The sequence below is a fragment of the Arachis ipaensis genome, chromosome B6, assembly GCF_059453495.1.
Source record: "Arachis ipaensis isolate K30076 ecotype BB chromosome B6, ASM5945349v1, whole genome shotgun sequence".
NCBI lineage: Eukaryota > Viridiplantae > Streptophyta > Magnoliopsida > Fabales > Fabaceae > Arachis > Arachis ipaensis.
The window spans coordinates 63,032,543-63,042,677 of record NC_142441.1 but is presented as its reverse complement, the minus strand read 5'-3'; the positions used below and the strand labels follow the sequence as shown (position 1 = coordinate 63,042,677).

Genomic DNA, 10,135 nt, shown 5'->3' with positions numbered 1-10,135 from the left:
GAGGGCGAGCAATATTCTAAGTTTGGTGTGGTAAAAGCATAGCTTTTTTGTTTTTCCATAACCATTGATGGCACCTAAGGCCAGAAAAACCTCTAGAAAGAGAAAAGAGAAGACAAAAGCTTCCATCAAGGGTCTATAGCTCAGTGGTAGAACATTTGACTGCAAATCAAGAGATCCCTGAGATATCTCAGGGGATACATTTTCCTCCACACAATTATTGGGAGCAACTAAGGGTGGAACATCAAGAGCACTCCATCATCCTTCATGAAATTAGAGAAGATCAAAGAGCAATGAGGGAGGAGCAACAAAGACAAGGAAGAGACATAGAAGAGCTCAAGGACATCATTGGTTCTTCAAGGAGAAAACACCACCATCACTAAGGTGGACTCATTCCTTGTTCTTAAATTTTCTGTTTTTCATTTTCTTATGTTAAATGTTTATCTATGTTTGTGTCTTTATTACATGATCATTAGTGTCTAAGTGTCTATGCCTTAAAGTAGTGAATATGAATCCATCACCTCTCTTAAATGGAAAAATGTTTTAATTACAAAAGAACAAGAAGTACATGAGTTTTGAATTTATCCTTGAACTTAGTTTAATTATTTTGATGTGGAGACAATACTTTTTGTTTTCTGAATGAATGCTTGAACAGTGCATATGTCTTTTGAAGTTGGTGTTTTAGAATGTTAAATATGTTGGCTCTTGAAAGAATGATGAACAGGAGAGATGTTATTTGATAATCTGAAAAATAATAAAAATGATTCTTGAAGCAAGAAAAAGCAGTGAATACAAAGCTTGCAGAAAAAAAAAGAAAGAAAAAAATGGCAAAAAAAAAATAAAAAAGAGAAAAAGCAAGCAAAAAAAGCCAAAAGCTCTTAAAACCAAAAGGCAAGAGGAAAAAGCCAATAACCCTTAAAACCAAAAGGCAAGGGTAAATAAAAAGGATCCCAAGGCTTTGAGCATCAGTGGATAGGAGGGCCTAAAGGAATAAAATCCTGGCCTAAGCGGCTAAACCAAGCTGTCCCTAACCATGTGCTTATGGCGTGAAGGTGTCAAGTGAAAACTTGAGACTGAGCGGTTAAAGTCAAGGTCCAAAGCAAAAGAAGAGTGTGCTTAAGAACCCTGGACACCTCTAATTTGGGACTTTAGCAAAGCTGAGTCACAATCTGAAAAGGTTCACCCAATTATGTGTCTGTGGCATTTATGTATCCGGAGGTAATACTAGAAAACAAAGTGCTTAGGGCCACGGCCAAGACTCATAAAGTAGCTGTGTTCAAGAATCAACATACTGAACTAGGAGAATCAATAACACTATCTGAACTCTGAGTTCCTATAGATGCCAATTATTCTGAACCTCAATGGATAAAGTGAGATGCCAAAACTATTCAAGAGGCAAAAGCTACAAGTCTCGCTCATCTGATTGGAGCTATGTTTCATTGATATTTTGGAATTTATAGTATATTCTCTTCTTTTTATCCTATTTGATTTTCAGTTGCTTGGGGACAAGCAACAATTTAAGTTTGGTATTGTGATGAGCGGATAATTTATACGCTTTTTGGCATTGTTTTTAGTATGTTTTTAGTAGGATCTAGTTATTTTAAGGGATGTTTTCATTAGTTTTTATGTTAAATTCACATTTCTGGACTTTACTATGAGTTTGTGTGTTTTTCTGTGATTTCAGGTATTTTCTGGCTGAAATTGAGGAACTTGAGCAAAAATCAGATTCAGAGGTAGAAGAAGGACTGCTGATGCTGTTGGATTCTGACCTCCCTGCACTCAAAGTGGATTTTCTGGAGCTACAAAACTCCAAATGGCACGCTCTCAATGGCGTTAGAAATTAGACATCTAGGGCTTTCCAGCAATATATAATAGTCCATACTTTGCCTGAGTTTAGATGACGCAAAAGGGCATTGAACGCTAGTTCTACGCTGCAATCTAGAGTTAAACGCCAGAAACACGTCACAAACCAGAGTTGAACGCCAGAAACACGTTACAAACTGGCGTTCAACTCCAAGAATGACCTATCCACGTGTAAACTTCAAGCTCAGCCCAAGCACACACCAAGTGGGCCCCAGAAGTGGATTTCTACATCATTTACTTACTTCTGTAAACCCTAGTAACTAGTTTAGTATAAATAAGACTTTTTACTATTGTATTAGACATCTTATGATTTTTAGTTCAACTTTGGATTATATTGATCACGTTTGGGGCTGGCCATTCGGCCATGCCTGGACCTTATCACTTATGTATTTTCAACGGTAGAGTTTCTACACACCATAGATTAAGGTGTGGAGCTCTGCTGTTCCTCACGAATTAATGCAAAGTACTACAGTTTCTCTATTCAATTCAACTTATTCCGCTTCTAAGATATTCATTCGCAATTTAATATGAATGTGATGAACGTGACAATCATCATCATTCCCAAACCAACGCGTGCCTGACAACCACTTCCGTTCCACCTTAGATTGGATGATTATCTCTTGGATCTCTTAATTAGAATCTTCGTGGTATAAGCTAGATTGATGGCGGCATTCATGAGAATCCGGAAAGTCTAAACCTTGTCTGTGGTATTCCGAGTAGGATTCAGGGATTGAATGACTGTGACGAACTTCAAACTCGCGAGTGCTGGGCGTAGTGACAGACGCAAAAGGATAGTAAATCCTATTCCAGTATGATCGAGAACCTCCAGATGATTAGCCATGCAGTGATAGCACATCGGACCATTTTCACAGAGAGGATGGGATGTAGCCATTGACAACGGTGATGCCTCCAGATGATTAGCCATGCAGTGACAGCGCATCGAACCATTTTCACAGAGAGGATGAGATGTAGCCATTGACGACGGTGATGCCCTTACATAAAGTTTGCCATGGAAAGGAGTAGGAAAGATTGGATGAAGACAGCAGAAAAGCAGAGGTTCAGAGGAACGAAAGCATCTCTATATACTTATCTGAAATTCTCACCAATGAATTACATAAGTATTTCTATCTTTATTTTCTATTTATTTATTATTACTATTCGAAAACTCCATAACCATTTGATATCCGCCTGACTGAGATTTACAAGATGACCATAGCTTGCTTCATACCAACAATCTCTGTGGGATCGACCCTTACTCACGTAAGGTTTTATTACTTGGACGACCCAGTGCACTTGCTGGTTAGTTGTGCGAAGTTGTGAAGTTATGTTTGGACCATGGTATTGTGCACCAGTTATTGGCGCCATGCCAGGGAGAGAACGAACAACAAATTTTACGACCTCAGTGTAACAATCTCGCATACCAAACACGAGGACTTCCTAGGAGGTCACCAATCTTAGTACCACTCTCGTCCAAGCACGCTTAACTGCGGCGTTATGATTGGATCCTGTGCATTAGTGCTGGTATGATCGCATCTATTAAAGTATGGGCACACAATTATCATAAGAATGTCTCGCGACGTAGGGTAAGTCGAGCTGCAAAGCCCTGCAGGGCCAGTGGGAGCTTGGCGAAAATCAGTTCATTAAGGCTCACAATAGCTAAACTATTAGAGATAGCATCGTTTAAAGAACGAGGGTACGCACGACGTAAAAAAAAAGGTACAACACGAAGACTTCCTAGGGGATCACCCATCCTAGTACTACTCTAGTCCAAGCACGCTTAACTACGGAGTTCTGGTGGAATCCGGGGCATAAGTGCTGGTATGATCACAGCTATTAAAGTATGTGCACACAATTATCATAAGCATGTATCGCGACGTAGGGTAAGTCGAGCGGCGAAGCCGTGCAGGGCCCGTGGGAGCTTGCCGAAAATCAGTTCATTAAGGATCGCTATAGCTAAACTATTAGAGATAGCGTCGTTTAAAGAATGGGGGTAAGCACGATGTAAAAAAAAAAGGTACAACAGGAGGATTTCCCAGGAGGTCACCCATCCCAGTACTACTCTAGCCCAAGCACGCTTAACTATGGAGTTCTGGTGGGATCTGGTACGTTAGTGCTGGTATGATCACACCTATTAAAGTATATGCACATAATTATCATAAGCATGTATCGGTAAATAGGGTAAGTCGAGCTGCAAAACCCTGCGGGCCCCGTAAGAGCCTGCCAAAAATCAGGTCATTAAATCTCGCTTTAGGTAAACTATTCGAGATAGCATCGTTTAAAGAACGAGGGTAAGTACGACATAAAAAAAGAGGTGCAACACGAGGACTTCCTAGGTGGTCACCAATCTTAGTACCACTCTCGCCCAAGCACGCTTAACTGCGGAGTTCTGATTGGATCCGGTGCATTAGTGCTGATATGATCGCATCTATTAAAGTATGCGCACACAATTATCATAAGAATGTCTCGCGACGTAGGGTATGTCGAGCTGCAAAGCCCTGCAGGGCCCGTGGGAGCTTGGCGAAAATCAGTTCATTAAGGCTCACTATAGCTAAACTATTAGAGATAGCATCATTTAAAGAACGAGGGTAAGCACGACGTAAAAAAAAAGGTACAACACGAGGACTTCCCAGGAGGTCACCTATCCTTGTACCACCCTCGCCCAAGCACGCTTAATTGCGGAGTTCTCATGGGATCCAGTGCATTAGTGCTGGTATGATCGCACGTATTAAAGTATGCGCACACAATTATCATAAATTAGTGTCGCGACATAGGGTAAGTCGAGCTGCGAAGCCTTGCGGGGCCCGTGGTAGCCTACCGAAAATTAGGTAATTAAATCTCGCTTTTGGTAAACTATTCTAGATAACGTCGTTCAAAGAACGAGGGTAAGCACGACGTAAAAAAAAAAGAGGTGCAACAGGAAGACTTCCCAGGAGTTCACCCATCCTAGTACTACTCTCGCCCAGACACGGTTAACCGCGGATTTCTAATGGGATCCAGTGCATTAGTGCTGGTATGATCGCACCTATTAAAGTATTTGCACACAATTATCATAAGCATGTGTCCCTACATAGGTTAAGTCGAGCTACGAATCCCTGCGGGGCCCATTAGAGCCCCCCGAAAATCAGGTCATTAAGGCTCGCTTTAGCTAAACTATTCAAGATAGCATCGTTTAAAGAACGAGGGTAAGCACGACGTAAAAAAAAAAAGTGGTGCAACACGAGGACTTTCGAGGAGGTCACCCATCCTAGTACTACTCTCGCCCAAAGACGCCTAACTATGGAGTTCTGGTGGGATCCAGTGCATTAGTGTTGGTATGGTCACACCTATTAAAGTATGTGCACACAATCATCATAAGCATGTATCGCGACAAAGGGTAAGCCGAGCTGCGAAGCCCTGCGGGCCCCGTAGGAGCCTGCCAAAAGTCAGGTCATTAAGGCTCACTTTAGTTAACTGATTCGAGATAGCATCATTTAAAGAACAAGGGAAAGCACGACGTAAAGAAAAAAAAAGGTGTAACACGAGGACTTCCCAGGAGGTCACCCATCCTAGTACCACTCTCGCCCACGCACGCTTATCTCCAGAGTTCTGATGGGATCCGATGCATTAGTGCTAGTATGATTACACTAATTAATGTATGTGCACACAATTATCATAAGCATGTATCGCTACATAGGGTAAGTCGAGCTGCGAAGCCCTGCAGGGCCCGTGGGAGCTTGCCGAAAATCAGTTCATTAAGGCTCACTATGGCTAAACTATTCGAGATAGCGTCGTTTAAAGAACGAGGGTAAGTACGACGTAAAAAAAAAAGGTACAACACGAGGACTTCCCTGGAGGTAACCCATCCTAGTACTACTCCCGCCTAAGCGCGTTTAACTACGGAGTTCTTGTGGGATCTGGTGCATTAATGCTGGTATGCTCACACCAATTAATGTATGTGCACACAATTATCATAAGCATGTATCGCTACATAAGGTAAGTCGAGCTGCGAAGCCCTGCGGGCCTCGTAGGACCCTGCCGAAAGTCAGGTCATTAAGGGTCGCTTTAGCTAAACTATTCGAGATAGCATCGTTGAAAGAACGAGAGAAAGCACGGCGTAAAAAAAAAGGGGGGCAACACGAGGACTTCCCAGGAGGTCACCCATCGTAGTACTACTCTCGGCCAAGCACGCATCACTGCAGAGTTCTGATGGGATTCGGTGCATTAGTGCTGGTATGATCGCACCTATTAAAATATGCGCATGCAATTGTCATAAGCGTGTATCGTTACATAGGGTAAGTCGAGCTGCGAAGCCTTGTGGGCCCCGTAGGAGCCTGCCGAAAGTCAGGTCGTTAAGGGTCGCTTTAGCTAAACTATTCGAGATAGCATCGTTTAAGGAACGAGGGTAAGCACGACGTAAAAAAAAGGTACAACACAAGGACTTCGCTGGAGGTAACCCATCCTAGTACTACTCTCACCTAAGCACGTTTAACTACGGAGTTCTGGTGGGATCCGGTGCATTAGTGTTGGTATGATCGCACCTATTAAGATATGTGCACGCAATTATCATAAGCATCTATCGCGACGTAGGGCAAGTCGAGCTGCGAAGCCCTGCAGGGCCCGTGGGATCTTGCCAAAAATCAGTTCATTAAGGCTCAGTATAGCTAAACTATTCGAGATAGCGTCGTTTAAAGAACGAGGGTAAGTACGACGTAAAAAAAAAAGGCACAACACGAGAACTTCCAAGGAGGTCACCCATCCTAGTACTACTCTAGCCCAAGCACGCTTAACTACAGAGTTCTGGTGGGACCCGGTGTATTAGTGCTGTTATGATCACACCTATTAAAGTATGTGTAGCCAATTATCATAAGCATGTATCGCTACATAGGGTAAGTCGAGCTGCGAAGCCCTGCGGGCCCCGTAGGAGCCTGCGAAAAGTCAGGTCATTAAGGCTCGCTTTAGCTAAACTATTCAAGATAGCGTTGTTTAAAGAACAAGGGTAAGCATGACGTAAAAAAAAAGAGGTGCAACACGAGGACTTCCCAGGAGGTCATCCATCGTAGTACTACTCTCGCCCAAGCACGCTTAACTGCAGAGTTCTAATGGGATCTGGTGCATTAGTGCTCGTATGATCGCACCTATTAAAGTTTGTGCACACAATTATCATAAGCATATATTGCAACGTAGGGTAAATCGAGCTGCGAAGCCCTGCAGGACCCATGGGAGCTTGCCGATAGTCAGGTCATTAAGGCTCGCTTTAGCTAAACTATTCGAGATAGCGTCGTTTCAAGAACGAGGGTAAGCACGACGTAAAAAAAAAGGCACAACACGAGGAATTCCCTGGAGGTAACCCATCCTAGTACTACTCTCGCCTAAGCACGTTTAACTATGGAGTTCTGGTGGGATCCGGTGCATTATTACTGGTATGATCACGCCAATTAAAGTATGTACACGCAATTATCATAAGCATGTATCGCTACATAGGGTAAGTCGAGCTGCGAAGCCCTGCGGTCCTCGTAGGACCCTGCCGATAGTTAGGTCATTAAGGCTAGCTTTAGCTAAACTATTCGAGATATCGTCGTTAAAAGAATGAGGGTAAGCACGACGTAAAAACAAAAGAGGTGCAACACGAGGACTTCCCAGGAGGTCACCCATCCTAGTACTAATCTCGCCCAAGCACGCTTAACTACGGAGTTCTGGTGGGATCCGGTGCATTAGTGCTCGTATGATCGCACCTATTAAAGTATGTGCACACAATTATCATAAGCATGTATCGCGACGTAGGGTAAGTCGAGCTGCGAAGCCCTGCAGGGTCCGTGGGAGCTTGCCGAAAATCAGTTCATTAAGACTCACTATAGCTAAACTATTCGAGATAGCGTCGTGTAAAGAACGAGGGTAAGCACGACGTAAAAAAAAAGGTACAACACGAGGAATTCTCATGAGGTCACCCATTCTTGTACCACTCTCGCCCAAGCACGCTTAACTACGGAGTTCTGGTGGGATGCAGTGCATAAGTGCTGGTATGATCACACCTATTAAAGTATGTGCACACAATTATCATAAGCGTGTATCGCTACATAGGGTAAGTCGAGCTACGAAGCCCTGCGGGCTCCGTAGGAGCCTGCTGAAAGTCAGGTCATTAAGGCTCGCTTTAGCTAAACTATTAGAGATAGCGTCGTTTAAAGAACGAGGGTAAGCACGACGTAAAAAAAAAAAGAGGTGCAACACGAGGACTTCTCAGGAGGTCACCCATCCTAGTACTACTTTTGCCCAAGCACGCTAAACTTCGGAGTTCTAATAGGATCCGGTGCATTAGTGCTGGTATGATCGCACCTATTAAAGTATGTGCACACAATTATCATAAGCATGTTTCGCGACTTAGGGTCGGTCGAGCTGCGAAACCCTGCGGGTCCCGTGGGAGCTTGCCTAAAATCAGTTCGCTAAGGCTCGCTTTAGCTAAACTATTCGAGATAGCGTCATTTAAAGAACGAGGTTAAGCACGGCGTTAAAAAAAAAGAGGTGCAACACGAGGACTTCCCAGGAGATCACCCATCCTAGTACAACTCTTGCCCAAGTACGCTTAACTGCGGAGTTCTGATGGGATCCTGGGAATTAGTGCTGGTATGATCGTAGCTTTTAAAGTATTCACACACAATTATCATTAGCATGTGTCACGACGTAGGGTAAGTCGAGCTGTGAAACCTTGTGGGCCCGTAGGAGCCTAGTGAAAATCAGGTCATTAAGGCTCACTTTAGCTAAACTATTCAAGATTGCGTCATTTAAAAAATGAGGGTAAGCACGACGTAAAAAAAAAAAAAAGAAAAGTGGTGCTCCACGAGGAATTCCGAGGAGGTCACCCATCCTAGTACTACTCTCGCCCAAGCATGCTTAACTGCGGAGTTCTGATGGGATCTGATGCATTATTGCAGGTATGATCACACTTATTAAAGTATATGCACACAATTATCATAAGCATGTATCGCTACATAGGGTTAGTCGAGCTACGAAGCCCTGTCGGCCCCATAGGAGCCTGCCGAAAGTCAGGTCATTAAGGCCCGCTTTAGCTAAACTATTCGAGATAGCGTCGTTTAAAGAACGAGGGTAAGCACGACGTAAAAAAAAAAAGAAAAGTAGTGCAACACAAGGAATTCCGAGGTCACCCATCCTAGTACTACTCTTGCCCAAGCACGCCTAACTGCGGAGTTCTGATAGGATCCGGTGCAATAGTGCCGGCATGATCGCACCTATTAAAGTATGCGCACACAATTATCATAAGCATGTCTCACGACGTAGGGTAAGTCGAGCTGCGAAGCCCTGCGGGCCCGTGGGAGCTTGCCAAAAATCAGTTCATTAAGGCTCGCTTTAGCTAAACCATTCGAGATAGTGTCGTTTAAAGAACGAAGGTAAGCACGACATAAAAAAAGGTGCAACACGAGGACTTCTCAGGAGGTCGCGCATCGTAGTACTACTCTCACCCAAGCACGCTTAACTGCGAAGTTCTGATGGGATCCGGGGCATTAGTGCTGGTGTGATCGCACCTATTAAAGTATATGCACACAATTATCATTAGCATGTCTCGCGACGTAGGGTAAGTCGAGCTGCGAAGCCCTACAGAGCCCATGGGAGCTTCCCGAAAATCAGATCATTAAGGCTCACTTTAGATAAACTATTCGAGATAGCATCGTTTAAAGAACGAGGGTAAGCACGACGTAAAAAAATAGTGGTGCTACACGAGTTATTCCAAGGAGGTCACCCATCCTAGTACCACTCTCGCCCAAGCACGCTTAACTACGGAGTTCTGGTGGGATCCGGTGCATTAGTGCTGGTATGATCGCACTTATTAAAGTATGTGCACACAATTATCATAAGCATGTATCGCGACGTAGGGTAAGTCGAGCTACGAAGCCCTGCAGGGCCCGTGGGAGCTTGCTGAAAATCAGTTCATTAAGGCTCACTGTAGCTAAACTATTTGAGATAGCGTCGTTTAAAGAACAAGGGTAAGCATGACGTAAAAAAAAAAAGGTACAACATGAGGACTTCCTTGGAGGTAACCCATCCTAGTACTACTCTCGCCTAAGCACGTTTAACTACGGAGTTCTGGTGGTATCCAGTGCATTTGTGCTGGTATGATCAAACAAATTAATGTATGTGTACACAATTATCATAAGCATGTATCCCTTCATAGGTTAAGTCGAGCTGCGAACCCTGCAGGCCTCGTAGGACCCTGCCGATAGTCAGGTCATTAAGACTCGCTTTAGCTAAACTATTCGAGATAGCGTCGTTTCAAGAACGAGGGTAA

The 10,135-nt window shown here is 43.8% G+C and overlaps 2 non-coding genes and 19 pseudogenes across 2 annotated transcripts; all 21 read right to left on the bottom strand.

Annotated features, from left to right (window-relative positions):
* Positions 1 to 3,573: 3,573 nt before the first annotated feature.
* LOC148556000 (5S ribosomal RNA) lies at positions 3,574 to 3,692 on the bottom strand (annotated as a pseudogene).
* Positions 3,693 to 3,871: 179 nt separating this feature from the next.
* Positions 3,872 to 3,990, bottom strand: LOC148555999 (5S ribosomal RNA; annotated as a pseudogene).
* A 178-nt stretch (positions 3,991 to 4,168) lies between these two features.
* LOC148555998 (5S ribosomal RNA) lies at positions 4,169 to 4,287 on the bottom strand (annotated as a pseudogene).
* Positions 4,288 to 4,465: 178 nt separating this feature from the next.
* On the bottom strand, positions 4,466 to 4,584 carry LOC148555997 (5S ribosomal RNA; annotated as a pseudogene).
* A 181-nt stretch (positions 4,585 to 4,765) lies between these two features.
* On the bottom strand, positions 4,766 to 4,884 carry LOC148555996 (5S ribosomal RNA; annotated as a pseudogene).
* Positions 4,885 to 5,066: 182 nt separating this feature from the next.
* Positions 5,067 to 5,185, bottom strand: LOC148555995 (5S ribosomal RNA; annotated as a pseudogene).
* A 182-nt stretch (positions 5,186 to 5,367) lies between these two features.
* Positions 5,368 to 5,486, bottom strand: LOC148555994 (5S ribosomal RNA; annotated as a pseudogene).
* A 179-nt stretch (positions 5,487 to 5,665) lies between these two features.
* Positions 5,666 to 5,784, bottom strand: LOC148555993 (5S ribosomal RNA; annotated as a pseudogene).
* A 180-nt stretch (positions 5,785 to 5,964) lies between these two features.
* On the bottom strand, positions 5,965 to 6,083 carry LOC148555992 (5S ribosomal RNA; annotated as a pseudogene).
* Positions 6,084 to 6,260: 177 nt separating this feature from the next.
* Positions 6,261 to 6,379, bottom strand: LOC148555991 (5S ribosomal RNA; annotated as a pseudogene).
* Positions 6,380 to 6,558: 179 nt separating this feature from the next.
* On the bottom strand, positions 6,559 to 6,677 carry LOC148555990 (5S ribosomal RNA; annotated as a pseudogene).
* Positions 6,678 to 6,857: 180 nt separating this feature from the next.
* On the bottom strand, positions 6,858 to 6,976 carry LOC148555989 (5S ribosomal RNA). The gene has a single exon (XR_015891518.1). It is a non-coding gene; the product is annotated as a 5S ribosomal RNA (ribosomal RNA).
* A 178-nt stretch (positions 6,977 to 7,154) lies between these two features.
* On the bottom strand, positions 7,155 to 7,273 carry LOC148555988 (5S ribosomal RNA; annotated as a pseudogene).
* A 181-nt stretch (positions 7,274 to 7,454) lies between these two features.
* LOC148555987 (5S ribosomal RNA) lies at positions 7,455 to 7,573 on the bottom strand. The gene has a single exon (XR_015891464.1). It is a non-coding gene; the product is annotated as a 5S ribosomal RNA (ribosomal RNA).
* Positions 7,574 to 7,751: 178 nt separating this feature from the next.
* On the bottom strand, positions 7,752 to 7,870 carry LOC148555986 (5S ribosomal RNA; annotated as a pseudogene).
* Positions 7,871 to 8,052: 182 nt separating this feature from the next.
* LOC148555985 (5S ribosomal RNA) lies at positions 8,053 to 8,171 on the bottom strand (annotated as a pseudogene).
* A 181-nt stretch (positions 8,172 to 8,352) lies between these two features.
* On the bottom strand, positions 8,353 to 8,471 carry LOC148555984 (5S ribosomal RNA; annotated as a pseudogene).
* A 189-nt stretch (positions 8,472 to 8,660) lies between these two features.
* On the bottom strand, positions 8,661 to 8,779 carry LOC148555983 (5S ribosomal RNA; annotated as a pseudogene).
* Positions 8,780 to 8,966: 187 nt separating this feature from the next.
* LOC148555982 (5S ribosomal RNA) lies at positions 8,967 to 9,082 on the bottom strand (annotated as a pseudogene).
* Positions 9,083 to 9,257: 175 nt separating this feature from the next.
* On the bottom strand, positions 9,258 to 9,376 carry LOC148555981 (5S ribosomal RNA; annotated as a pseudogene).
* A 180-nt stretch (positions 9,377 to 9,556) lies between these two features.
* On the bottom strand, positions 9,557 to 9,675 carry LOC148555980 (5S ribosomal RNA; annotated as a pseudogene).
* Positions 9,676 to 10,135: the final 460 nt, after the last annotated feature.